A 27,975-nucleotide genomic window follows, 5' to 3' on the forward strand; every position below is an offset into this window, starting at 1 on the left:
GGGGGGGGGCGCGGGGGGGGATTGAAGGGGAAAGGGGAGCATGAATCATGTAACCATGTTAAAAATGAATATTAATAAATGTTTAAAAAAAAATTTTATTCTGGAGTTTCTCATCCTTCCTGAGCTGAATTCTCCCATTAAATCATGAATTTCTAACTATTCTTTCTCATATTTAGCCTAAAATTCTACATTTCACATTAAATTACACCCAACTCTCCTCTTCTCTATTGTAAACTATAAAAGGGAGTGGCCACTTCCTCCCCAAGTTTTCTGCAAAACCAATTCCTCTCTGTTATTGGACTTTGATCTAGAACAGAACATTTCTTTATTGGTTCTTCCATCTGTTGAGTGATGAAATTATTGTTAAGGAAAGTAAAAAAAAATTTAGTTGCCCTGAGTGAGAGCTCTAGAATATCTGGATAATTAAAGTCTCCTGTCACTATTATATCATGCCTCTGGGACAGGACTATGATTTGTTTCTGGAACTTCACATCTATTTCCTTCTGCCACACTGGACTACAATATATCATGATGATAAAATCATTTCTATTTCTACCTATAGTGATCTTCATCCACATTTTCTCAGCCGGGTTCCCCTGCTGATCCTAGACTTTCTCACAAGAAGATATCTTCTTTTTTAATTTAGTGTCAATTTAAAATTTTTTCTAGATTACATGTCAATACAATTTTAAAATTTTCATTTTTATATATAAAAATGAAATTTTTAAATTTAATATATGTTTTCCGACATTTTGAAATCCATGGTCTCTCCCTCTCTCAGAAGGCAGGCAATATGGCATAGGTTGTGCATATGTTGTCAAATGATACTTATTTTCATGTTTTCATGTTGTGAAAGAAGACACACATTGCCTACGCTAGAGAAAAAATTATAGAGGAAATAAAGTAAACAATGGTATTTTTCACTCTGCATTCAGATTCTGTCTGTTCCTTCTATGCAGTGGGTATCCTTTTCTTGTCTTGAATCATTTAGCATTGTCCTGGATCCTTGCCTTATTGGTAATAGTTAAGTCATTCACAATCGATCATCATATTTGTTACTGTGTACAACCTTCTCCTTGTTTTGCTCACTTCAAATTGTATCACTTCAATTAAATCTTTCCAGGTTGTTGTTTTTGTTGGTGAGTGTGTGTGTGTGTGTGTGTGTGTGTGTGTGTGTGTGTGATCATCTTATTTGTCATTTCTTATGGCACAATAGTATTCCATCACAAGTATATACCACAACTTGTCCAGATGTTCCCTTCAGTTCCAGTTCTTTGCCACCACAAAAAGAGCTGTGATAAATTTTTTTTGTATAAGATCTTTTCCCCATCTTTAATCTCTTGAGAATATATGAATATACCTTCTTAATATATAATACTACTGTACCACATTTCCTCTTGTATTTTCTTTTTCTTTTGAATAAGATGTGCCTGTCTAGAACCATATTCCAGTTTGGGATATTATCCTATCAAGTCTCATTAATATCTATAAAGTTGCTTAATCTTCAGGCATTTGTGTATAGACAGGGATTTCAAATCTAAATCTGTTCTTGGACCTTGTCTCTTATGAACTTCTGAGTATCTAAACTGTACTTTCCTTGAGAATTAAGAAAAATATGAAATGATAAACTTTTGTAATACATAAACAATGCCACAACTTAGGTTTGAAGCATAATTAAAAGACAATGAAAATGTATAAATATGATCTTGAAAATGGGAAACTTTAAAAAATGTGACTGCATCTAGTGGTAATAACGCATGTAGAAATCCAGATATATGACCTCAATTTCTGATTCCCCAACAGCAAGAGGACAGAATGAATTTCCTTTCTTCTAAACAGGGATGGATCCAAGGGCCTTTTTTTGTCAGCTATCAGAATCTCTAGCATATTACTACATGGGTTGATGGGGATATGGGGATGCAGACTCTAAATGATCACCCTAGTGCAAATATCAATAATATAGAAATAGGTCTTGATCAATGACACATGTAAAATTGTGCATTGGCTATTGGGGGTGAGAGGAGAGGAGGGAAAGAATATGAATCATGTAACCATGGAAAATTTTTCTTTATTAATCAATAAAAGAATTTTATAAAGAATCTCTAGCATAGACTAACTTTAAAATGGCAGAAAAGAAAGCTTAGATTTCAAAAATGCAATGTGAGTGGTGTTTAAGGAAGTTTTTTTAGACCTCATTAAGATAAGAGGACAACAGGGAAATAGAGATTGTCATTGCCTATAGAGTGGTGAACTCCACTTAGAAAAATGCTTGTTCACTTCTCAGAAAGCTGGAGTTAGATTGAAATTTCGAATGAATTCCAAACTTCATTTGATAGATGCTATTATTTTAGAGTTCAAAAACTAGTGGCAATCATGCTGAAAACCTCAGAATTGAGCACTTTAAAATTTGGATTTATATTGGGTTAGCAAGTTAATATAAGGCAATTATTACTTCTGGCCTATTTGAGCTCTGCTCTGGATAGTAATTGCTGGTGCCAACCTCTGTAGCAGTGAGATTAAAAGTGATAACTGCTCTATACAGTTTTCTAAATGCATCCAGCATAGAATGCCCAAATTGGAACATGTATGAATGGAATGTTGTTTTGAGGCTTTGTTTTTTTTTCTATATAACTGATTTAGAGATGTATTCAACTAGATTAATGTTATTAGCTTGGCAATAAATTTTATTTAATGTTTATGTTTAAGTTCATGAGATTTATGTTAGCTATATTCATAAAATTTTTGCTTCGTGATTTTGGAAAATATTACATAGAAGTATACTGTTAAATTTTTTAAAGATATCTACCTACATGACTACTTGCTCCTCAGTCTCCTTTGCTTGATCCTTTTCCAGATAATGTTCTCTAAGCATAGATGTTAGCATAGAAGGCCCTGGGCCTTCTCTTTTCCCTTGGTGATCTCATCAGTTCCCATGGATTCATTTACCATATCTATGCTGATGATTCTGGGTGAAATGAATTGCCCAGGGTCAGATAGCTAGTAAACGTCTGGCCAAATTTGAACTCAGGAAGATTAGTCTGGCACTTTATCCACTCTATTCACTGAACCACCTTGCTGGCTTCTTGAAGAATATGAGATTTTAGCTGGAATTTGGAGGAAGACGGGAAGAAAAAGAGGTGAAAATAAGGGGAGAGTATTCCAACTATGGGAAACAGTCAGTGAAAATGCATGGAATTCCATCCCCCAATCAATAAATGAGCAAAAGATATGAAGAAATCACAGCTATATATAAGTATATGAAAAACGCTCTAAGTCCCTACTAATTAGGGATATGCAAACCAAAACAACTCTAGGGTATCACCTCATACCCATCAGATTAGCTAAAATCACAAATATTGGAGGGGATGTGGAAAAGTGAAAGCACTATTACACTATTGGTAGAACTGTGAGCTGATTTAACTATTTTGAAGAGCAATTTGGAATTTGGAATTATGCCCAGAAAGCCATAAAACTGTTTATGCCCTTGGAAACAGCAATAATATTGCTGGGTCTTTCCCCCAAGGAGATTAAGGGAAAAGGAAAATAATCTATATATTCCAAAATATTTATAGCAGCTCTCTTAGTGATGGCAAAGAATTGGAAATTGAGGGAATGCCCATCAATTGAGAAAGAGCTAAACAAATTGTGGTATATGATTGTGATAGAATACTATTGTACCATAAGAAATGATGAGCAGGTTAATATTTTAAACACTTGGAAAGATGAGTGAAACGAGTAGTTCTAAGAGAACGTTATATACATCTACAGATTCAATATTCGAAGAATAACCTGTGAATGTTCACCTCCATAAAAATGAACTGAAAAATTGAAAGACATAATTTATTTATACATATCTATTTGCTGGATGATGCCTTCTAGAGTGTGGGAAGGAGAAGGAGGGGCTAAGATACCTAGAAATAAGTTCTGTTGATTTTTAAAAAAGGAAATGTATGGAGTGTGAAAATGGAATGTTTTGTACAATTAATTTGTCTACCCTATTGCTAAAGAAGACTCTAAAGCAATAAAAAATGAACTGCTGAAATATTTTTGCAATCAGATTCCTGTTAACCAAACTTGCTATTCAAAGCCAAAATCCTCGATTCTAAATTAATATATCTATCCCACTGTAAATGAAATTTTGCACCTATGAAGTTTGAAGAAAAAGGCCAGACTGATTGTGCTAGGAATCTCTTCCTTCTCCAGAAAAGGTATTAGGCCACTCTAGATCAAAAAGAGGATGCCTTGTGCTAACATATCTATCATCTCTAGGACAAAAAAGACTGTATGTTATTTTCTGATTCTTGCCTGTCTGGGAGAATTTGTGGCTGCAAATGTTAGATGTATCTTTACCAAGACTTTGGAACAGTCAATGTCATTTACAGTGGTGTTATTATTCATCATTACCTATTACTTACTTCCTAACTCAGTGCTCCCAAATGTATTCTTTAAGAAGGCATTTGATATGGGTACATACCAGAACATGAATTGTCTGTAACAACTAATATACAAATCGTTACTCTTAATAGCCATACTATTTTTTTACATTGTTATAATTGACGGTGTTTTGTAAGATAATATACATTATAGTTATGGTTCCTGGTGCCAATTAAGTGAGAAGGCTCCATATTGTCCTTATCAAAAGAATCTAAAACTGAGACACAATGTAGGTGGTTCTTAACACTCTACTACAGAGTATAAAAATAATTCCATCTTTAATAACCTATTTTTTCTCAATACTCCCATCAATATAAGACAGAAAGGCTCTGATAGACACAACTTAGTGACCTAACTTAGTATCTAAATGTCCTTATTACCTAGGAAGGGTGAGCAAGATTTCACTGGATGTATTTCTGATAATGCCAATGTTATAGTTTCCATCTTCTCAAAAAGGACTCAAAAAGAAAACCACTAGTTGGTACAATTAGAAAGGCTGCTGACTTTATGAGAGCAACTTAATGGATCATCTTCATGTAGGTGTGAGAGAACTTCACGCTATCTGGGTTGTATTTTTCAATCCTTACCTTCCATTATAGAATCGTTATGTGTTGGTTCCTTCGAAGGCACTAGAATGATAAGGACTAGACAATGGGGGTTAGTGATTTGCCCAGGATCACACAGCTAGGAAGTGTCTGAGGTTACATTTGAACCAAGGACTTCCCATCTCCAGGCCTGGCTCTCAATTCACTGAACCACCTAGCTGTGCCCATACCATTTCTGTACTAGACAGCCACACAAACACTCTCTTCTTATTAAGGAAAGGATGAATTACTCAAAAGGGAAAGTAAGTCAATGTATACGTATTTATTAAGCACATACTATGTGCCAGACACTGTGCTAAGCACTTGGGATAAAAAGATACATAAAAGACAGTCCCTGCCTTCAGGTAGCTCACAGTCTAATGACAGAGCATGCCCCAAAGTTCAGGATTTCTTGAAAAAAGCAGCTGTAAGCTATACTTGATCGACAGTCTACAATATTGACCTGACAGTTCAAACGAAGATTCAAGAATCCTTTCTGATCTATGTCTGTAGATCTATGTCTGGAATTTCTCAGATAGGGATTACAATCACTACCAATGAAGTTTTTATGCCTTTGGCTCCATGTGAGAGTCTGCGCCCTGACTCAAACCCTTTAAGAAAGATGCATAAAGGATTGAGTAGTAATGGATCATGAAGTGAGGGAGTTCAAGCCCCTAAGAAATCATAATCTGGAATAACTCTATTTTGTATGGACAAAAGAATTTGTGTACTTTTGGACCAGTATGATAATCTATTTGCTGTAAGCACAAAAAATTAGAGATGAGGATATAATTGCAGTAAGTAATGAAATGTGCAGAGTTGAACAAAGAATAGGAAGTATGTGCTCCAGATGAGAGATGTGGCTCTATTAGAAGAATTTGAACACAGATTCAGAATATCTGTTGCATCATAGCTATAGCTACATGGATTATACTACCGCTGGCCAGCCAAACAATCTAATAATGTGATTTTAAAAGTCTAATCATCTTTGTTCTCAAGCAATTTATATCCTCCTAAACAAAATACAGGGCAACTAGGTGGCACAATGGATAGAGGACTGGGCTGCAAATGAAGAAGACTTATTTTCCTCAGTTCAAATCTAGCCTCAAATGCTCCCTAGCTGTGTGACCCTGGGCAAGTCACTTAACCTTGCTTGCCTCGGTTTCCTGATCTATTAAATGGGATAGAGAAGGAAATGGTAAACTATTCCAGTATCCTTTCCAAGATAATCCCAAATAGCTAAACATGACTGAAAAATAATCAAACATGCAAAATCTGTGCCTGTCTTAAAACATAATCATATAAGCAAAAACTCTAATAAACGACAGAAGCTATAGTTATTGTTTTGTTGTTCAGTTGTTTCAGTTATGTTCGATTCCTTAGGACCCCAAATGGGTAAAGACATTGGAGTGGTCATTTCCCCTTCCAGCACACTCCACAAAGAAACTGAAGTAAACAAAGCCAAATGTCCTGTCCAGAATCACATAACCAGCAAGTGTCTGAAACCAGACCTAAACTTCCATCTTTCTGACACCAATCATGATATTTCACACAACTGCTAGCTATTGTCATTGGACAGTTATAGAGTTTTTTAATTTATTTTTCTAATTACATGTAACAACAATTTTCAATATAATGTTTTAGGAAATTATAAGATCCAAATGATCTCCCTTCATCTCCCTTCCCTCCCACTTTCCTGAGATGGTAAGTGGTTTGATATACATTATTTATGAAAGAACATGCATAACATATTTTTATATTGGTCATTGTTGTGAGAGAATACTCATATGAAACAAAAACATCAAAATAAAAACACAAATAAAATAAAGTGAAAAATAATATGCTTCCATCTGCCTTCAGACTCTATCAGTTCTTTCTCTGGAGGCAAATAGCATTCTTTGTCATAAATTCTTCAGAATTGTCTTCTATCATTGCATTGCTGAAAATAGCTAAGTCTTTCACAATTAATTATTGTACAATATAACTGTCACTGTGTAAAATATTCTCCTGATTCTGCTCACTTCACTCTGCATCAGTTCATGTAAGTCTTTCCAATTTTTTTCTGAATTCATTCTGTTCATCGTTTCTTACAGCACAATAGTATTCCATTACCACCTTATACCACAATTTATCAGTCATTCTCCAATTGATGGATATCTTTTCTAGTTCTAATTCCTTGCTATCCCATCCCAAAAAAGCTGCTATAAATATTTTCATACAAATAGGTTCTTTTCCCCTAAAAAAATCTCTTTGAGATACAGACCTAGTAGGGATATTACTGGATCAAAGAATATGCACATTAAATGGCCCTTTGCACATAGTATCAAATTGCTCCCCAGGATAGTTGGATCAGTTCATAATTTCACCAACAATGTATTAGTGTCCCAATTTTGCCACATCCCCTCCAGAATTTATCACTTTCCTTTACTATCACACTAGTCAATCTGATAGATGTGAAATCTAAACTCATTTAAATTGGACAACCATGCTACAATTTGGTTTTGACAATCTGCAGAACCTAACAAAAGCTACTGTTTAGGAGGATAAAGGGCCACAGAAAGGGCTGTGCTTAAACACTGAGTTTTGTGTCCAACACCTGCACTGGTTTCTGTAATCCAAATAAAGATGATGTTTCAACTCTGTTAGGTCACTTGACATACTGTTGTTATAACATCTAGAAAAGTTCTCTCTCTCTTTTTTTCATTATTTTGCTGCATTGGAGCAAATCAACTTCCTATTTTGGACCAACTAGAGGAATATATCTTGCTTTTGATTAGCCTGTATAAAATGAGATCCAGGAAATTAATGAACATAGATTATTCTTATAATTATGCAATGCACAAAAATCTAGGAATGTGGAAACAGACAAAAACTATTCTGCATTTTAGACATATTAAGAGAGAATTAAAAAATTACCAGTGTGTGATGCTTCGGGAATAATCTGAAAGAGAAGGCCCTTTATAAGTCTTGATATATTTATTGACTAAATGTCTGGATATTTAATAATTTTCTGGGAATTTGTTCTAACTTCCTGTTTCCAGGCGGGTAAAAATATTGGAGCATAGCTCTGGAGGTAGAGGGAAACTCAGAGGCTAGCTAGTCAATGAGGAAACAGGTAGAGCTAATTCTTTCTTTTAAATGAGATAACTGAGTCCCAGTGGGGTATGACTTGCCCAAGATAACACAGCCAGAAAGTATCAGGACCAAAATGAGATATAGCAAAAAACACTACACCCAAAGGACTTAGGTTCAAATCCTAGCCCTACTCTTTTACCTTTGTCATTTTAAGTAGATCATAACCTCTTTGGACCTCAGTTTGCTAGTCTATAAGATGAGGGGGTATGAATCCATATTTTCTAAGGTCCTCTTCTGTTCTAAATCCTCTGATCCTATATATTTCTCCCCCCCCCCAACATTATCATATTCTTAACACTGTCTCTATTCTGAGTTTTCCAAGCTCTTACATATTAAGAAATGTACACATTCCTAACCTATAGATTTTTTAATATTTCTTTTTACAGCCTGTGAACTTTTTCCTCAGATTGTAATGATCTGTGCAAGTCAACTGTTGAGTTATCAGTGTGGGAATTTACATCATAAAAATTTACAGAAGCCACAAATCATGGCTTGATTTATCATTTTGTTGATTGTCTAGAGTTAAGAAAGTGTTAGAAAAAAATGGTAACAATGCAGATTAAAAGGGTGACCTATTTATTCCTGCACACCCCACCACCACTCATTCAACATTTACCAGCATGCCTCTGCTAACAGCACTGTCTCTGTTGGGTTTTTCTCTTCCCGTTCTCTTTATTGGCATGTTGTTATTCCTAACTTTCCTCTCAATCAAAGAACCTGACTTCTCTTCCCTGACTAGAACACCTCTCTGAAGAAAGCAATCATCTATTCCATTTCCTATATGTCTAGGATGATTTATCATGTCCCAAGTGACCTACCCTAATATAAGTGTTCTATATCATGAAGACCTGGTCTATCATTTTTCATTAAGATGATAAGATATCACCATTACAAAAATCTGAGTTTAATAAATAATAAGATAATGTAATCACAGAACAAGGAGAGCTGGAAGGGACTTCAGAGGCTATCTAGTTAAAGCCATATTCTTCTACATGATCCCAACAAGTGTCTATCTAACTTCTGTAGGAAGACTTTCAGAGACAGGAATTTCCTACTTCTTGGAAAAACTCATACCACTTTTGCACCATCCTATCTGTTAAGAATTCATATTCGGGGGCAGCTGGGTAGTTCAGTGGATTGAAAGCCAGGTCTAGAGACAGGAAGTCCTAGGTTCAAATCTGGCCTCAGACACTTCACAGCTGTGTGACCCTGGGCAAGTCACTTGACCCCCATTGCCTACCCTTACCACTCTTCCGCCTTGGAGTCATATTGACTTCAAGACAGAAGGTAAGGGTTTAAAAAAAATTTTTTTAAGAATTCATATTCAACTAAAATCTGATGGTGGCTACAGTCAATATATAATATAATATAAAAGTAATACTATTTGTTATTATTTTTGTTGTTATTTTGTTATTTGTTATTATTTTATGTCATATAATTATATATAAATATATAGTTATCATATGCAATGTGTCTAATAATGTATTAATTGTTATTGTTTTGTATTATTTAATTAATATAAATTAGTGAACATAATAAAATAATAATATTTAAAAGGTTGTTTTGCCAGTAATTACTGACTACAATTCCAGTAATTGCAGGCAGAAGTTTGATTGAAATATGACTGCACCTGAACAACTCTCTGTAGATCTTAAAGAGTTACATAAATGCTATTGATGATGACAATGATGATGACAATGACAATGATGATGAGCTACAATGCACAGATTCATATGTGCCATTACAATCAGTGACACTATCTTTACTTGAGAATAGATAGGAAGATATTAGGGAATCTGTGCCCATAAAAGTTGGCTTTTATAGGGCTCCAGGAAACAATATACAAATGGCCTGGCACTAAATGTCAACAACCTTGGCCATGACATGGAATGAGAATAATTCCCAGAAGACAAAAGATACAGAAGACCCAGTTCTGTGGCCAAAGCAGAGAAAGACATCAGATTTTCTCCTACATTTCCTTCACTCTTAGCATCATTATATTCCCATAAGATTTAAGCCAGGCATACGTAGACATCATTCATCTTCTACTCCATAAAGTCAAAGTTAACATCAACTTGAAGTGGTATTTAAGTATACTCGTGTCTGTGCCCCTCATTGCCCAAGAAACGGGATTCTGCTCTACGCTGGGTGGATGACAGGCTTATAGAAGGATCAGAGTAATTTGCCTGTTTGGTGATTCCTCTATCACAGGGGAGAACTAATTCTATTTATGTTATGGCTTTTCCCCCAGAAAAAAAAAAAAAAAAAGAATGCTTATCTGTTCAGTCTGCCACAGTTCACTAGTCAGGATAAATGACTTGCTTACAGGAAAACACTAGCTACTATTGGAAAAAGGAAATGGCTTTTTTTTTTTCAAAATTTAGCCCCATCGTCTCTAATTAGAGTCCTAATTGATTTGGTCATTTGCACGGAGAAGGGAGATGCAGGGCTGGGGCGCATCCATAGAGAGAAGGTGTGTAAGATCAGTCAGCAGGAGTCTGAAGCAGTTGAGCTTGACCGAGCGCTATCTCCGTGGAAGCAATCACAGACCATAAATCAGGAGGGACGTTTCATCTAAGTCCTTTCTATCTGTAGGAGGGGATTGATGAAGCCGCATCCCTTGAAAACCCCTGCAATGGGTCTTCTTATCAAAGTTTTCTGCCAGCTGTGCCAGGGGAGTCTACGAGGGCTACCATTCTGCCACCCCGGAGACTGGCATGATATTCCATTTTCCAAATCCAATCTGCAGATCCACCAGCTGGGTCCATGACAGAACCAAGGCTATACAAGGTACTCTTACCAAAACCATACCCAGGCATAGCCTTCGTTTCCTTGAGCTGCTCTTTTTTTTGGTCGCAGAAGACTCTTGGGTCTGGACCAAGTCAAGGCAAATCATCAAGTATTTAATAAGCAGAAATACAAATACAAGTACACACAGAAAGGACCATCTCTGCTCTTGAGGAGCTTATATTCTAGTGGGAGGAGGAAAAAAAGGGCAGATGAGACGTGGGAAAGTGAGCTGCACAGAGAAAGTGGCCCATACAAGATTGCATAAAATGCTATACAAAGTGAATTATGCAGATCATTTGTATATTCTTCATCCATTTATTCAACAAGCATTTATTTATGTATCTATTTATTATTTTTAAACCCTTACCTACTATCTCAGAATCAATATTGTGTGTTGGTTCCAAAGCAAAAGAATGTTAAGATCTAAGCAACTGGGGTTAAGTGACTTGCTCAGGGTCATACAGCTAGGAGATTCAAATTTGAACCTAGGACCTCTTGTCTCTAGCCCTGGCTCTCTATTCATTGAGATATCTAGCTGCCCCCATTCAACAAATATTTATAAAACATGTTTGTATGCAACACTCTTAGACACTTGGGAGAAGTGGGAAAGATACACAATTAATGTAAGGCCTAGTGGCTGCCCTCCAGAAGTTCATTGACTTTAGGGAGCAGACAACCTAAAATAGAAACAAAAGTATAGAATTACATATAAATCATAGAATCATCATTCTAGTTTTGGAAGGCCCCTCTCATTCAAATCTTCAGTCTTACAGTCAAGGAAACTGAGGCCCTGGGAGGCTAAGTAATTTGCTCAAATTAAAAAGAAAAAAGTCTGGGGGGAATAAAAAAGCAATTTAGCAAAGTTAACCAATATATCCACTGGCCTGACAAGTATATCACGATATTCTCTACCCAGAATTGCTCACCTCTTTCAGAAATGGAAGAACGTGCACTGCTTCATCTCTTCTTCAGAGATTGATTCCCTTTGTGGATTATCTGGCATTGTCTAATTATAGGCTATCTTTAGATTAGTCCTCCCCAAAGCATGTTCCTAACTCAGAGGTCATTTAGATCAGTCCCTTTCCATTTCCAGGTCATGAACAGCCAGGGAATATAAAATGCAAACTCATCTTATTATCAGCCTGTGATAAATGGGGAGGAGGCAGAGAAGTCTGCTACATCCATTCCTTTCTTCATTGCCATTCTCCTCCATCCCTAGGAATAAATTATTCAATGCATCCCAAAGCCAAACAGAAAGGATTATAAGATTATTGATTAATTAGATGCATCTGTGCTATTGTTCTCTTCATAGGATTGACTGGGTTTTTGGAGGTGGGCATGAAGGGGAATTAAGAAACTGCTGTATTTGTATTGGGAATTAATTCACATCTTCTTTTGGTCAAAGGAAGTTCTAGTATATTTGAAGACAATCAGTATGGAAGAAACCACAAAGTCAAGGAGGATGAGAAGAAAGTAGAAGGGAGAGATGATGCCTTATTTGAGATAGAGCTTGTTTTCAGGAAGACTGCTGAAGTGTTTTCTCTTTGTTTGAAAAGCAATCAATGCTGACATCTAAACTCCAGGCTAATTAAAAGCTGCACCAGGCAGAGGACCTAAACCTTTTCCACACTGGGGAAGAAAATGCATCACCATATTATCACCCTGCAAAATGGAGTCATTAATGCCCAGGAACACACAGAAACTGTGAACGAGACTGTGAAGAAAGCAGCCAGCAACAGTTTGCAAAAAAGTACAGGGGAGGGATGAGTAATAAGTCTCAAGGGACTGAGAAGAAGGATTGCAGTGAATAATTCCTGCTCCCCAATCTGGTGTTGCTGCTTCCTCCATCTGAATTTACAGAATCAACAAAGAACAGGCATAATATCAGAAGATAGCAACAATGCTTTCAGTATGAGGTCTTACAAGGTCAGATATGAAAAATCAATTTTTAATGTCAGAGCTTATCATTTTTGTAAACCGGTTTGTTTTTTAAATCAAATGATACCTTTTGTTTTTTTTATCACCTTCAATTGAGGATATATGCCTCCTTCACCTGCTGAGCCATCTATTATAACAACAAAATAAAAAAAGATAGAGGAGGAAGGAAAAATCAGTTCAGCACAACTTAGTTATATTCAGCGTTCCATACCCATAGTGTCTGACCTCCCCAATGAAGGTCAAGAGGTGCACAATTTCATTGCTTCTTCAGAGAATGGCATTACTCATGAAAATTGCGCAATTTTAGGTTAATTTTTGTTGTCATTCTTTCTGTTTCCATTTCCATCGTTGTAGTCACGGTGTATATTGTTTTCCTGGTCCTCTTTGCTTCCCTCTTCTAGAATGAATTCAAATGAGTTCAGTCCTAGTCCAATAAGTTCTCTGGCTTAGAGAATTGAGTTTGTGTTATTAAGTTCAAAGAATTCTTGTAGAAACAGTAGTTTCCTGTAGAGAAAACACTGTTTCCTGACCTATGAATGCACCTTTTAACCCAAACAATTTGTCTCATAAATGTGTGCCCTCGGTCACAATAAGACAAGACTAGGCACCATGGATAGGTCTATATTGCCTGGATTTGATGCCAGAAAGCTCCAAGAATCCAACTTAATGAATGTGAGTCAGGAGGGCCGCTATAAATGGCCAATCAAATTAGTGATGAAGTCAAGGTTTCAGGGAAAGTGAGGGAGTACTCCTCTGCCCCAATGGAACCTCACTGGAAGACAGCAGTAGAATTAGAGTCTTGGAGAGCCTAGGATTGAATTCTGGTCCTGCTCCTTACTATTATGACCTTTAGTAAGTCACCTAATCCCTCTAGGCATATGTCCTAAAAAAAGAAGAGGCTAAACTAGATTAAGAATTCTTAACCTTGGATCTAAGAATTTAAAAATATTGACTGTTGCATTTTGATACTTGTTATGTTATTCAATTGATTTCTTTATAATTTTAAATATTTTATTTCATTCATTTATAAACAGATTCTAGGATCAGGTCCATAGGCTTCACTAGACTGCCAAAAGGGTCCAAGACATAATAAAGGTTAAGAATCCCTGGGCTAGATGATTTCTGAGGTTCTTTCCAGCTTGAAATCTATGTTCCTATGATCTAGGACAGTATTGTCAGTCACAGAGACTGCACAGATCTCTGGCGGGTTGCTCATTGAAGGCATATCACTACTTTTTATAGGCACAAAATATGAGTTCAGTTTTCATTAAATTGTAAATGAATCTGTTCCTATTTTGAGTCTTATGAGCCTGTGAGCTAATAAGGGGAGTTGATAACCAACCTGGGGAAGTTTGAGATAGTTATGTTCTCAGATAACCTGGAAAGAGACAAGAAGCCAGAGGATGAGGATGAGTTGCTGAGTGAGTGAGTACCAACTGACGGGCACTCCTGGAGACACTCAAAGAGTAGAAAGGTCATCCTGTGCTTCCAAAAATGACCCAAGTTATCCATCTGTGCCACTCATAACCTAGTCAGTTACTCCAAAAGCAAAGGCACCTTTTTACCTAAGACATCATTTTATGTAACATCCCATGTTCCTAAAATATTTCTCTTGTATTTTTCTTCAGAAATATTTCTTCATTTAGGACAATGGTGTCCCTGAAATCATTTGAAATGGTTTCATGATTACGTCCTTAGGACTCATCCTCTCTAATCCATCCTCCGTATAGCTGCTAAAAGGATATTCTTAAAGCACAGGTCTAAATGAGGGACTCTTGTGCTCCCTAACTCTGGTGTTTCACCTAGTGTTATTCAGTCTTTTCTGTTGTGTCTGACTCTTCGTGACCTCATTTGGGGTTTTCTAGGCAAAGATACTGGAGTAGTTTGTCATTTCCTTCTCCATCTCATTTTACGGATGAGGAACTGAGACAAATTGTGTTAAATGACTTGCCCAGGTTCACATAGCTAGCTGGTAAGTATCTGAGATCACATCTGATGTGATCTCAGAACAAAAATTGAGTTCCTGACTCCAGGTCCAGTGCTCCATCCATTGCACCACCAGCTGTCCAATGGCTCACTAGGAATTGTAAAGTGCTTTGCACAGTTCTTGGCACAGAAGAAGCACTATATAAATGTGAGTTACTACTATCTAAGATCAAGTACAAACTTCTGTTTTTTATTTAAAGCCATTTATGCTCTACCTACTTTTCCAGCTTTATTATCTTACTCTGTGTCCAGTCAAACTGGCTTCTTCTCGTTCCTCAAACATAACATTTCATCTCCCATCTCCATGCTTCTGCAAAGGAACAGGCTGCTTCTGCACCTCCACCTCTTAGCATACCAAGTTTCTTTCAAAGTTCAGCTGAAGCACTACATGAGATCTTTCCTAATCTCCCAAACCACTGATGGCTACCTCCAGAACTTGCCTCAAGTTATTTGCCTATATATACATGTGTACTTCCTTTCTCCATATGGACAGGGTTTGTTTCATTTTGTCTTTACACCTCTACTATCTGGTATGGTACCTGACACATGGTAAGTGCTTTGCAACTTGTCAATTGATTAATGCTGACCCTTGCTGAGCGAATGATAATAAAAGCTACAGGTCGTCCCAACCATCAAGGATATAATTCACAAGTCACTTGTCTCCCTGTGAGACTTTCACACTTAATTTTACCAAAATGATTAAGCTGGTCACATTTCAAAAGTCTTCTTTCCATCTCTTACAGAAATATCTAATGCTTCAAGTAAAACGAGAAAGAGGGCAGATGTCTGAAGCTCCTTGGATGTGTCCAGGCCCTTCCAGATAAGATATCTGAGCAATGACCCCTCTGATCTTTATTATAATCCATTTTTGAAGAGGATCAGCAACATCACAAGGTGATATCTTGACTTGCTTGTGAAATGGACTTAAGTGAGGCAGAATTGCACAAGTTCATCAGCCTTCCTCTCTCTTCCAGAGTCATCCATATTCTGGGGTAAGACAAGTTAGCATGAGTGGCGATGGCCCTAGGTTGCAGTAGATGACCTCAGCATCTTTGGTGTCTGACTGAGCTCTAAGTGCTCCTTTGTGACAACTGGAGCAAATTGTTCTCATCTGCCCATTCTACTGGTAGTAGCCTTCACATACTTGGGGTAGACACCCCCCGAACTCAATGGCAGGGCTGAAGCCTGTTGGAACTCTCAACCTGCCAAGATACATTTTATTGGAATGTGTTATAGTTTCTTGGAGCCGCAGGTGAGAATTAGTAACAGAGGGACCCCAAAGGTGAAAAAATAGCTCTGAAAAGGACTTAGCAAGCTCTCACACCAGAGGTGCTAGTCCTCTCTGAATGCCCCACTCACCAAATGCTTCCAAGGGGTGACTTCTCCATTCCTCAAGGGGTAGCAATTCATACTGATCCTTCCATCTACCCTTCCCCCACCTCCTTCCAGATGAGACTCTCTATCTGTACCCTGTTCCTATGGCATTCTGATGATTCAGCACAGTGGCCGAGATTTTCTTTTGACCTATAAAGCCACTTAATTAATATCACAAAGCATTAAAAATCCTGCTGCCCTTGGCCTTTGCCCCACAAAAGGGTCTGGCAGTCTCAGATAGTCAGATTGGCAAAGAATTTGTTTGGGGTGGGAATGAGGAAAACAAATTCAGCTAAAAAGATGATGCAGGGGCTGCATCTGTATTCTGGATAGAACATGATGACATTATTTCTCAGCACATTCTATCCCCAAGAATAGAGACTATTTTCCTGCATTACGTAAGTAGTCACTACCTTTGGAATACCAGTTAATTTTGTAAGAACATTTCCCCTAGAAGAACTTCTATCCACAGGGTTATAGGATCATAGATTTGGAGGGATCTCAGAGGTCATCCATTCCAAACCTCTTGATTTCTAAATAATGAAATCAAGGTGCAAAAAAAATTAAAGTCACTTGCCCAGGGTCACACAGCTATTAAATGTCTAAATCAGAATTTGAATCCAGGTCTTCTTGACTCTACATCCAGTGCTCTATTCACAATTCCATGTTGCTTTCTAATTCTATCACTTAGTAATCAGAGAAAATGAAGGCAAGATCAAAGAAATGGAGATACCCAGGTTCCTTAAGATAGTAGCAATCAAGACATCTTGCCCCAAATTAAAGAAAGTGCCCCCAAGGTGGTTTTTCATTTTCTTTTTTTAAACAATGTCTTTCAGATCTTTCTCTAGAGGTAGATATTCAAAAGTTATTCTTCAAGCATTAATTCTGTACTTGTACATAATGTTCTTCCTAGTTCAGCTCCATCTATCCTCTTACAAATTAGCAAGCTACCCAAGAAATTAATGGACTTATCCAGTGTCACACATCTAGAGACTGCAGAGCAGAGATGGAAACTCTGAGCATAATACTCTTTCTACTGCACTTTCTTTGTATCATTTGCTATAAGAAATATAGATGAAGAATAAGCTGGGACACTTAGGTGGCTCAGTGGGGAGAGAGCCAGGCCTGAAGACAGGAGGACCTGGATTCAAATCTGACCTTAGACACTTTCTAGATGTGTGACCCTGGACAAGTCACTTAACCCCAATTGTCTAGCCCTTATCTCTCTTCTGACTTAGAACCAAAGCTTAGTATCATTTCTAAGACAGAAATTAAAGGTTCAAATAAAGGAATAAACCAATATGATCAATATATAATATTCTACCTCCCACCTCCAACTCTTTGTAGGAGTGTTCCCCATGTCTTCAATGCTTTACCTCTTTATTCCCATCATTTGGATCCCCTGGTTCCCTCCAAAACTTAACTCAAGCTTCATATCCAATGAAACACTTTAACTTATCCTCTAGCAGTTGTTAATCACAACCAAAAATATTAATTGGCTTGGATTAAGCAAACCACAAGCGCTATGACAGGCAAGCTAAATATCATTGTATTGTGTACCCATTTAAATTGCTAACTTCTGAACCATTGTAGCTACAAATGTAGGAATCAGCACTTGTGGAAATTTTATCAAAGCTCAATAGAAAATACTGAAGCACTTAGCCTAAATACCCTCCAAAGGACTCAATTTGAGAGTGTGACAAATGACTGTCACGGGAACCGGAATCCCAAATGGAAGGAAATTGTTTCTTTGCCACTTGCTTCCCTGCAGTGTGAGTCTGTTAGAGTTGCTAATGTGCAGAAAACTGGTAACAAGACCCAGAAAGCAGCAAGAAGAATGAATGGAAAGATCCCCAAACCAAATACTCAGTCCTTTTCATTCAAAAGACTTGAATAAAGTCACTGGGTTTTATTACATGCCTACAATCACTTCTATTGGGATGACTGAAGTTAATGGAACCATTAAGGTTCAGTTGGATTAAATTCAATCAATTATCCCCAATGGCATCAATACAGAGGGCCACTGGAAAGAGGATTGGGGGAAGACCAGGCTGTGTTGGGATGGGTGAACCCCATTCCCCCTTATACACCCTCCTGTTTGGAAATAAAGGTTAAACGCCAATCAGCAGTAAGAATTGGGGCACTGGTGGCTGCTGTGATTCCTGCCTCTGTAAGATGGGGAGATCCGGTCTTAAAAAAAAAAGACAGATATGATAATAGTTCCATGGCTAGGAATATGATGCCAGGGATATAATTTTGCCTTAATTCATCTCAGTTTCCTTAAATGCAAAATGAAGGAAAGAATACTGATGTTACCCTCCTCATAAGTTCATTTTGAGGATTAAATGAGATTTTGCATGTAAAATATCTGTACCTTAAAATAACACGGAGCTTGAGATCTCTAGGCAACAGATGACTGAGCACTTGTCCAGGATGCTGAGAAGACAATTTCTGTTTATGTAAGAACTGAACTGGATGGTTTCGTGAGGGACTTTGCAAATCTGTGATTCCGTGATTCAATGAACTGGGTTTGAATTCTGACTACTTGACATGCCAGGTGACCTTGGGCAACTCACTTTATCCTGCCATGCTTTTCATCATCCCTTAATGTGTTGTCTTTACTGAAGAGGGTATAAAATCCCTGACAAGTTGAACTCTCTAATTGGCCTGTAATTGTATCTCTGGGACTTAGCACATTGTGTGTCCCTTTACATAGTAAGCATATAACAAATGGGACAAGAGTTGGACACGACAAATAAGTGAACAACAACTGACTTTATTCAAGTAGATTCTCAAATGGACTCTATATAGACACTGAGGATAATAGGAAATACTCTGAAGTGGTCCCAGTCTTAGAGAATGATTATAAAGAGAAACTCTCACAGTCTCTCACAATTACCCAACAGTACCAGTAAGAAACAGACTAGGGTAGGGGATGCACTGTAGCATAGAGCAATGTGTGCTGGTTTAACAATGTCTGATCATTTTTTTATTCCTCTGATCTTATTTTTATTTTTCTGCTTCAGATATCTCTAGGATATTAAATCCAGAGAAGTTACAAAATAATTGCACTTTCATATTAGAAAAGAAATTATGTTTCATGAAGCCTGATGGGCTAGGAATTTGTGAGAGAGATATGGAGCAAGCAGGTATATTTACTGGATCTAATGAATTCCTAGAATTGGTCTATAGACAATAGCATCAATCTCATATTTGGAAGAGATTTCAGAAGAAATTCAATCTGTACCATGGACCTGACTCCCTTCTACAATACACCTGGAAGGAATGGATGGATTGAAGAAAGGGAGGAGGAAGGAATAAAAGGAAGGAGGGAGGGAGGAAAAAAAGAAGGGAGACAGGAAACATAGTAGGTGCTTTTACTTTGTACCTACTATGTGCTGGGCATTGTTAGGTGCTTTACAAATATTAAGTCATTTGAGTATCACAACAACTCTGGGACATAGATACTATTATTATCCCCGTTTTCCAGTTGATGAAACTGAGACAAATGTTAAGTGACTTATTCAGGATCACATGATCAAGTAAGTATCTAAGGTCATATTTGAATACTCTTCCTGACACCAGTAGCAGCATTTTATCCATTACACCACTTGCCAACCTCCATGGAGAATTCACTGCCCCTCTGAGATAACTTATCCCACTAATAAATAGTTATAACACTTATACAGATTTCCCTAACAAGTCTTGTACTAGACTTGAATTCAGGGTAGATTAGCTTTAATACTGTTTGCAACATTTAGTAGCAGTGTGACACTGGGAAAAACAGAAGGGTTGACCCTTCCAACTCTAAGCCCAACATCCTTTTGTGAGGTGATATGTTCCACTAAGACCAACAAATATATTGTAAGACCCTACTGTTTGGAGAGCACTGTTCTTGGCATTATGGAGGGGTGGGGTATTTTTTAAGTATAGACCTATGATTTCATTCATATGGGAGACTTCCCATGAGAAAATTCCTTCTACTAACAGGTACTATTCTGCAGCTTATAGTCTTAGAGAGAATTACCTTTGGCAGCATTAAGTGACTCACCCAGGGTCAAACAGGCAGTATATACATCAGGAACAGAACCTGGATCCAGGTCTTTCTTTCCTCCTTTCTTTCCTCTCTACTCACTCCCTCCCTCCCTCCTTCCCTTCCTTTTTTCTTTCATTCCTTTTTTCCTTCCTTCCTTCTTTTTTCCTTCTTTCCTTCCTTCCTTCCTTCCTTCCTTCCTTCCTTCCTTCCTTCCTTCCTTCCTCCCTCCTTTATCTTCTGACTTAGAATAATTTCTAAGACAGAAAAGCAACAAGGGTTGGCAATCTGATTAAGTGACTTACCAGGGTCACACAGTTAGGAAGTATCTGAGGATGCATTTGAATCCATATCCTTCCAGCTCCATGGTGCTCTATGCACTGTGACACTGAGCTGCCCTAAATCCAGGTCTTTCTGACTCTTACATTATGAGGGATAAAAAATAAATGTTAAAGGTATGATTAAAGATATGATAGACTTAAGGTCAATTTTTTGAACCACTACTATGTATCCCAATTCCTGAAGAGAGATGGTAGAGGGCAGTTCATTTTGTTCCTTTTGCTGATGGCTACAAGATGAGAGCCCAGGGCTCCTCTCAGATGACTGAACAAGAAATGAAATGGCTCATTTCTGTCTATGTCTGGCTGGAGTAGAAGACAGGAAGTGGGTAGAAGCAGGGAGGAATCTGTATCAAGGTATTAAAAAAGAAACCAAAAGTATCCCATCCACATTGTAGGAGTTACAGGTACAGCACCCCCATGATCTGAAAAGTCCACATAAAAATTCTTTGGCCTTCCCTTCGTACAATAGAAGTAGTCTAATTTTTTTTCTTTTAAGGGATATTTACAGTACATATTGTAAAATTTGGGTTAAGTATTTGGACGTTGGATATATATATATATATATATATATATAGAAAGATAGATATAGGTATAGATATAGATATATAGATATATAGATATATAGATATATATAGATCAATGTTAACATTTCCAGCCTTTGTATGTTGAATGCTGGCTTTTTTTCCCCCTGCATGAATCTATTTTAATGGTCTCAAAAATTCCATGACAGGTTTTTGGTCAAGTTGTTTCCATTTAAAAATTACTAATTTTAAAAACTAATACTTAAAACTACCAGAAAACAAATAGTTCCCAAAAGTTTAATTTTTTACTTATTTTGCCTTTAAAAGAGAAATTATGCATATTTATTGCACTAAAAAATAAAATATGTTGATATTATGCAACACTATATATACATTTTATGAATTTCTGAGTTTCTAAGCTTTTTCTGTGTTGCTGTTGGCCTTTAACATATCATCATCAGCTTCTGCAAAACCCTGCCCAAATTTCCATTTAATTACTTATGCTGACCCAGGATATATTGAAACCTCAATGAGGAAAGTCCCAATGTAGAAGGGATACATGTATTAGTAAGATACCTCTTATGCTTTCTTGTGTCATAGACCCTCTGACATCTAGTGAACCTATGTGGCCCCTTCTCAGGAATACACATTTTTAAACAGATAAACAAAATACAGATTACCAAGGAAACAAATTATATTAAAATACAGTTATCAATTTTTAAAACCAGGTCCTATACCCCAAGTTAAGGACTCCCAGACTAGAATTTAGTAGTCACATAACATATCATTATTAATATTCTTTCTTCTGTCTACGAAGATGTTGCTTCTGATCATCAATGGAATCATAACATTTTAAGGATCTTGCCAAAATTAGTCACCCAAAGAAATGTGCTAATTAGCAACTGATAAGAGTTTTATTATTGTACTGTCATTTTCAGTTATGTCTGGCTCTTCTTGATTCTATTTGGGGTATTCTTGGCAAAGATATTGGAGTGGTTTGCCATTTCTTTCTCTAGTTCATTTTATAAATAAGGAAATGAGGCAAACAGGGCTAAGTGACTTGCCCAAAGTCACAAAGCTAGTAAGTGTCTGAGGCCAGAATTGAACTCAGGAAATGAGTCTTCTGACAATAGGCCTGGCACCACTTAAATGTCCAACAATGTAACTTCTAGCTTTGGGAATATGGAGGGGCTATGCCAATAGATCTCAATAGATCTCAGGAAAGTGAACTTGTGACCAAACTAAGGAGATAGCTTTTAATTGTTCACAAATTCCTCTCTGACTCAAACCTGTTTTATATCCTGAAAGGGAGATGGAATACCTCTACTTAGAATATAGAAAGTATTACATAATGATAAAATCTCAGAACTGGAAGGGACCTAAGAAGCCAGCCCATACTCGAACAAGAATACCCTCTATGAAACACAAAATATAAATATTCTGTAATGTAAACATTGGGCTATTGTTGGGAGGCTTCCTGGAAGGGAGAACCCACTTAAGAATCTAGGATAGCCCATTCTACTCTTGTAAAGCTCTAATTCTCAGATATTTTCCCCAGATATCAAGTCTAACTGTGCCTCTCAAATTTCTACCTCTGATGATTTCAGAAAAACCCAATAGCAATTGCATGAACTGATGCAAAGTGAAGTAAACAGAATCAGGAGATATTTTGTACAAAGACAACATTGAAAAAAGAAATACATCAATGAATAATTAAATGAGTGTACAAATGAATGAATAAATGATAAATAAGCATCCATAAGCATCTATCCATTCCATCTGTCGGTTTATCCATTCATTCATCCATTTATTTATTTATTCATTAAATCAATATCCTGCTGGCAGGCATTCATTTCCATTTGAGTTTGACACTGCTGAAGAACTACTGATAAGGAAACTCCCCTTTCTAAAAGGAGATCAGTAATCATTATGCAACTTGAAGTCTTGGGAGTTTGCTTGTGACACTGATAAGTTAAATGACTAAACTAGAGTCACAAAGCCAGAATGAATCTGGTGTGGAACTTGAATCTAACTCTCAATGACTTCAAAGTTATTTCACTATTCCCAAGGACACACTATCTTTTTACATTTACATAACGGGTGAATACCTCTATTAAATTATATCTTATTGGATTCAGCCCAATTTTTAGACTGTCAAGATCTTTTGGAATTATGATTTATGACATCCAACATGTAAGTTATCATTTAATTTTGTATCATCTGAAAATTTGATAAGTATGTCTTCTGTTCCTTTTTCAAGGTCATTGATTTTTTAAATGTTAATCAATATAGTGTCCAAAAGGATCCTTGAGACTTTCCATGAGAGAATTCCTTCCTAACTGATATGAATGACTCTTTGGGTACAACATTAAAATATTTCCAAATCTATCTTCCTGTACTATAATAATAATGATGGAAGTTGTTGTGGTGATAATGATAACTAGTATTTATGTAGCTCTTTAAATTTTATAAAGCAAAATAATAAATATACACATATAAGCACAAGAGAGAGAGCAAGAGTGACAGAGAGAGTGTGTGTGTGAGAGAGAGGGAGGGGGAGGGGGAGGGGAAGAGGGAGAGAGAGATTGAAGAGGTTTCATTTGTTCCTCCTGCAAATGTGATAGATATATACTATTATTATTCTCATTTAATGATAAAGCAACTCAGCCTGAAAGAAGTTAAGTGGTCTAGAGTCACATAGTCAGTAACTATTTAAGGCAGGATTTGAACTCAAGTCTTCCTGACTCCAAATCTAGTGCTTTATCCCTGTGCCATCCAACTACCTTTTTCTAGTTTGTATCTCTTCATCTTGATAAACTATATTATTAGTATTCCTCTGATCTACCAACATAATAACCCAGCCAAAAATGAAAATGAATGTTACTTTGGCATGTCTTATTCTTGAAAAAAATGGATCCTTTATAATCTCAATTTCCTTTTTTTCAGTGAGTAACATATATTAAGTGCCTAACATGTACCAGGCATTGTGCTAAACAAAGAATACAAAAACAGAAGCCCCAGAAGCAACTCATTAGTAGAAGGTCGTGGTCTTGCAAAGAGATATTACAAGGTTAGAGGGGCACAGGCATGATTGGATATATAAAATAGAAAAGGGGGGGTAGATTCAAAATGATATCCAAGTTCTTGACTTCTCCAACAAAACCTCCTCAAATATATCTAAAATATGTACCAAATGGAATGCTGTTGATGTCATTCAACCATGTTCAGGCATATCTGATTCTTTGTGACCTCATTTGGTTTTTTGTGTGTCAAAGATACTTGGAATTATTTGTCATTTCCTTCTTCAGCTCATTTTACAAATGAAGAAACTGAGGCAAACAGGCTTAAGTGACTTGCTCAAAGTCACACAGCTAGTACATATCTCAGGCCAGATTTGAACTCAGATATTCCTGGCTCTACTTTATTCTGCCTTCTATCCATTGTGTCACTTAGCTGTAAAATGTGTCTAAGCAAAGTCTCAAAGAAAAATATAGCTTGGGCATAAATTCAACTAGAATTCTTGAAAGTGATGAAGCAATAATTTTAAAATATTTGAAATATTTTTATAAATGAAATGAGCATGCTTGCTAGAGGGGGGGGAATGGAAAAGAAATGAGAGCTATGAAAGAATTAGAAAGGAGATGAATAACTTGGCACATGAAGTATAAAACCTTACCCAAGCAACAAATTCTTTGAAAACTAGAATGAACCAAATAGACATTAATGACTTCATGAGAAAACAAGAAATATTAAAACAAAATTAAAAACTGAAAAAGCAGAAGAAATAAAAGTTATCTCATAGCAAAAATAACTGAACTGCAAAATGGATATAGGAGAGAAAATTTAAGAATCATTGGACTATTTGAAAGCCATGAAGCAAAACAATCATAACCATCATATTTCAAGAAATCTTTTAAAAAACAACTACCCAGACCTCTTAGAACCAGAGGGTGATGTGGAAATAGAGACGCCACCAAGATTACATTCTGAAAGGAACCCCAAAATGAAAACACTTAGGAACAGTATAGTCAAAATTCAGTTTACAAATCAAAGAATAAATGTAACAAGCAGTCAGAAAGAATTTAACTAAGGAGCCACAATAAGCAATACACATGATTTAGCAGTCACAATTAAAAAGGAATTGTGAGTTTGCAGTGCAATATTTCAGAGGGTAAAAGATATAGGCTTTATGAGAGAAAAATCACCTACCCCCTAATATGAAGATTAGATTTTAATGTTATCAGTAGTCTTAAGGTAATCATAATTGTAACTTTAAGGTAGTTAGCTTAAGTCATGAATTTAGCAGGCTTTTGTGAATATTCTGGTATATGTATTAAGGTTTCAGATTAAGGAAATTCCTGCTTTTACATAGGTCTTAGTGTCATCCCCATCTTTCAAAGTTGCTCTACCAGGCACTCTAACTTGTGATCCATTATCTGTCAGGATGCCTGACCTGTAGTTCAGAAGCTGGTACCACTCATCACCACCCACTCTTAGCCCAGGCATCACTGCTCTTTCCATCAAGAGATTCTTAAGTCATGGTCAAAAGATTTTTTTTATCAAATAAGGGGTGCTTCCTAGTTGTCTTAACCTATGGACAAATAAGGAGTGCTTCCTGGCTGACTTAACCAATGAATATTGCTTCTGGGTGTCGCTATTCTTTATGGGGTAGGACTATTTTGTACTATTTTAGTTCTGGTTTGAAAGATGTCTAATTCTTTGGGGTATAAAGGAAGGTCTCTCACAGTGCTCTGAGTCCTCTAGTCATGACCAAGGGTCCAACTTTGTTGTGGGATTGGTCCTCCCATAATAAAACTCTTTCTTTATGGCTTGGATAGTTTGCTCATCATTTGCACACCTGTGGTTAGGAAAAATTCTACAACAGCTTATAACCAAGAGTTGCTAATTGGAAAAAATCTGAATAAAATTTTACAGGAGGATAAATAAATCTTTAATGAAATAAAGGACTTCCAGATTTACTGGTGAAAACACAAGTGTTGCTAAGAAACTTTGATGTGCAAACACAAGTCAAGGATGACACAAAATAACAAACCATAAATGAGCAATCATAAATTACTAAGCAAAGTAAACTGCTTATATCCTAATATGGGGAAATAATACATAGGTCCTCTCTGTATCCTATTATCCTTAGAGATCATAGTACAATTAGATAGTAGATCTAAGCGTGCTTCTTTATATCTTGATCATCTTTAAAAGAAAAATTGAAAGGGAAGGGGAGAGAAATACATTGAGGGGAAGGTAAAAGTGAGATGAGGGGCTTGGGGAAATAATCTCATATTTGAGGTGGACAAATAGACTTCTAAATAAATGAGTAGAAAGGGGTGAGTGCAGTGATTGCCCCTTGAACCTCTCTCTTTGAACTGGTAAAAGGAAGGAAGAAAGCACACACACACATCTAGCAAGAATTGGCTACAGAAATACTTTTCACTCAATAGGGAGATGAAGAGAAATGGGAAAAGGCAGAAGAGGAAATCAGAGAAAGGGTAGAATAAGGGAGAGGTTAGTCCTAATCAAAACAAACTCTAAGGATATGCAACAATGGTTGTAACTCTTTTTTGTAGTGGCAAAGAATTGGAAATTGAAGGAATGCTCATCAGCTGGAGAATGGCTGAACAAGTTATGGTTTATAAAAGTGATGGAATACTATTGTGATATAAGAAATGATGGAGAGGGTTTCAGAAAAACCTGGAAAGACTTATGTGAACTGATACAGAGAGAAGTAAGTAGAAACCAAGAAAGTAATTTATACCAATATGAGAATATTGTAAAGTCAAACAACTTTGAAACACTTAGGAACTCTGTCAATGTATGACCAATCAGGATTACAGACAACAAATAATGAAACGTGCATCCACCTCCTGATAGAAAGGTACTGAATGCAAAATGAAACTTTTTTAAAAACATGGCCAGTATGGAAATTTGTTTTGCCTGACTTACACATGTTTGTAACTGAGTTTTTATTTTTCTTCTTTCTCATCTGGGGGAAAGAAAAAAGAAGAGGGGGTGAGGGTTGGAAAGGAATGGTGGATTTTTCTTTTTGAAAGAAAAAGTGTTTTTTAAAATGGGCCCATAGAGATTATTTAGTCCAATCTCTACTGAAAGTATGAACTAACTCCCTGCCCCCACTCTACAGCTCTAAAAATTCTCTTTTATGATTTTTCACTTGTCCAAATAGTTTTCTTACAACAAGTGGGATATAAGTACTCTAATTTCTTGACTTGCAAATGCACATAGCTTTATGGGGGAAAAATCTCTTTCCCAAAAATTATATTTGAATTGAGAGTAAATTCCAGTCTGTCTGGGCTACAGTAATGGAAATGTAATTGAGTTTTAGAGATGCTAATGTTGGTATTGAGAAAAAGTAATAAGCTGGGAAATGTGCTCCAAGGAGAGATGACTGCCTTAAGAAGGTGAGAGGGACCTAAGAAGAAAGAATGGTAATCCTAGTTGGGAACACTATGGGAGAGGGGAGAAGGATAAATGCCATCAAGAAACCTGGACCATTTAACAAAATAGTGTGCTCATAAAACACCAGGGTAGAGCGAATAAAATGAAAATTGAAGGTTGCGATGCTATATGGAAGAGGCAGTTAGAATAAGTTTTAAAGCAGAAAATGTCCAAAGGAAACTTACTCTGAAAACTGCCTAGGAAAAGTAGTTTAACAGGGGGGAAATTCTGCAATCAGAATTCAAGAGGCCACAGAGTTAGGGTCCAAATACCTGTGAGGAAATATTGGACGGTGCTTTACCTTAAGGTCGGTAGTAGGGTCAGGGGTGTCTCTAAATTCTACCTTCTCCAGGAAACCTTCCCTCATCTCC

General features: G+C 36.8%; 1 protein-coding gene across 1 annotated transcript in view; it reads right to left on the reverse strand.

Annotated features, from left to right (window-relative positions):
• The window catches only part of KCNH1 (potassium voltage-gated channel subfamily H member 1), a 613,189-nt gene that overhangs the window by 368,249 nt on the left and 216,965 nt on the right, over window positions 1–27,975 (reverse strand). The gene's annotated exons all lie outside the window — the stretch shown is intronic.

The sequence above is a fragment of the Gracilinanus agilis genome, chromosome 4, assembly GCF_016433145.1.
Source record: "Gracilinanus agilis isolate LMUSP501 chromosome 4, AgileGrace, whole genome shotgun sequence".
NCBI classification, from domain to species: domain Eukaryota; kingdom Metazoa; phylum Chordata; class Mammalia; order Didelphimorphia; family Didelphidae; genus Gracilinanus; species Gracilinanus agilis.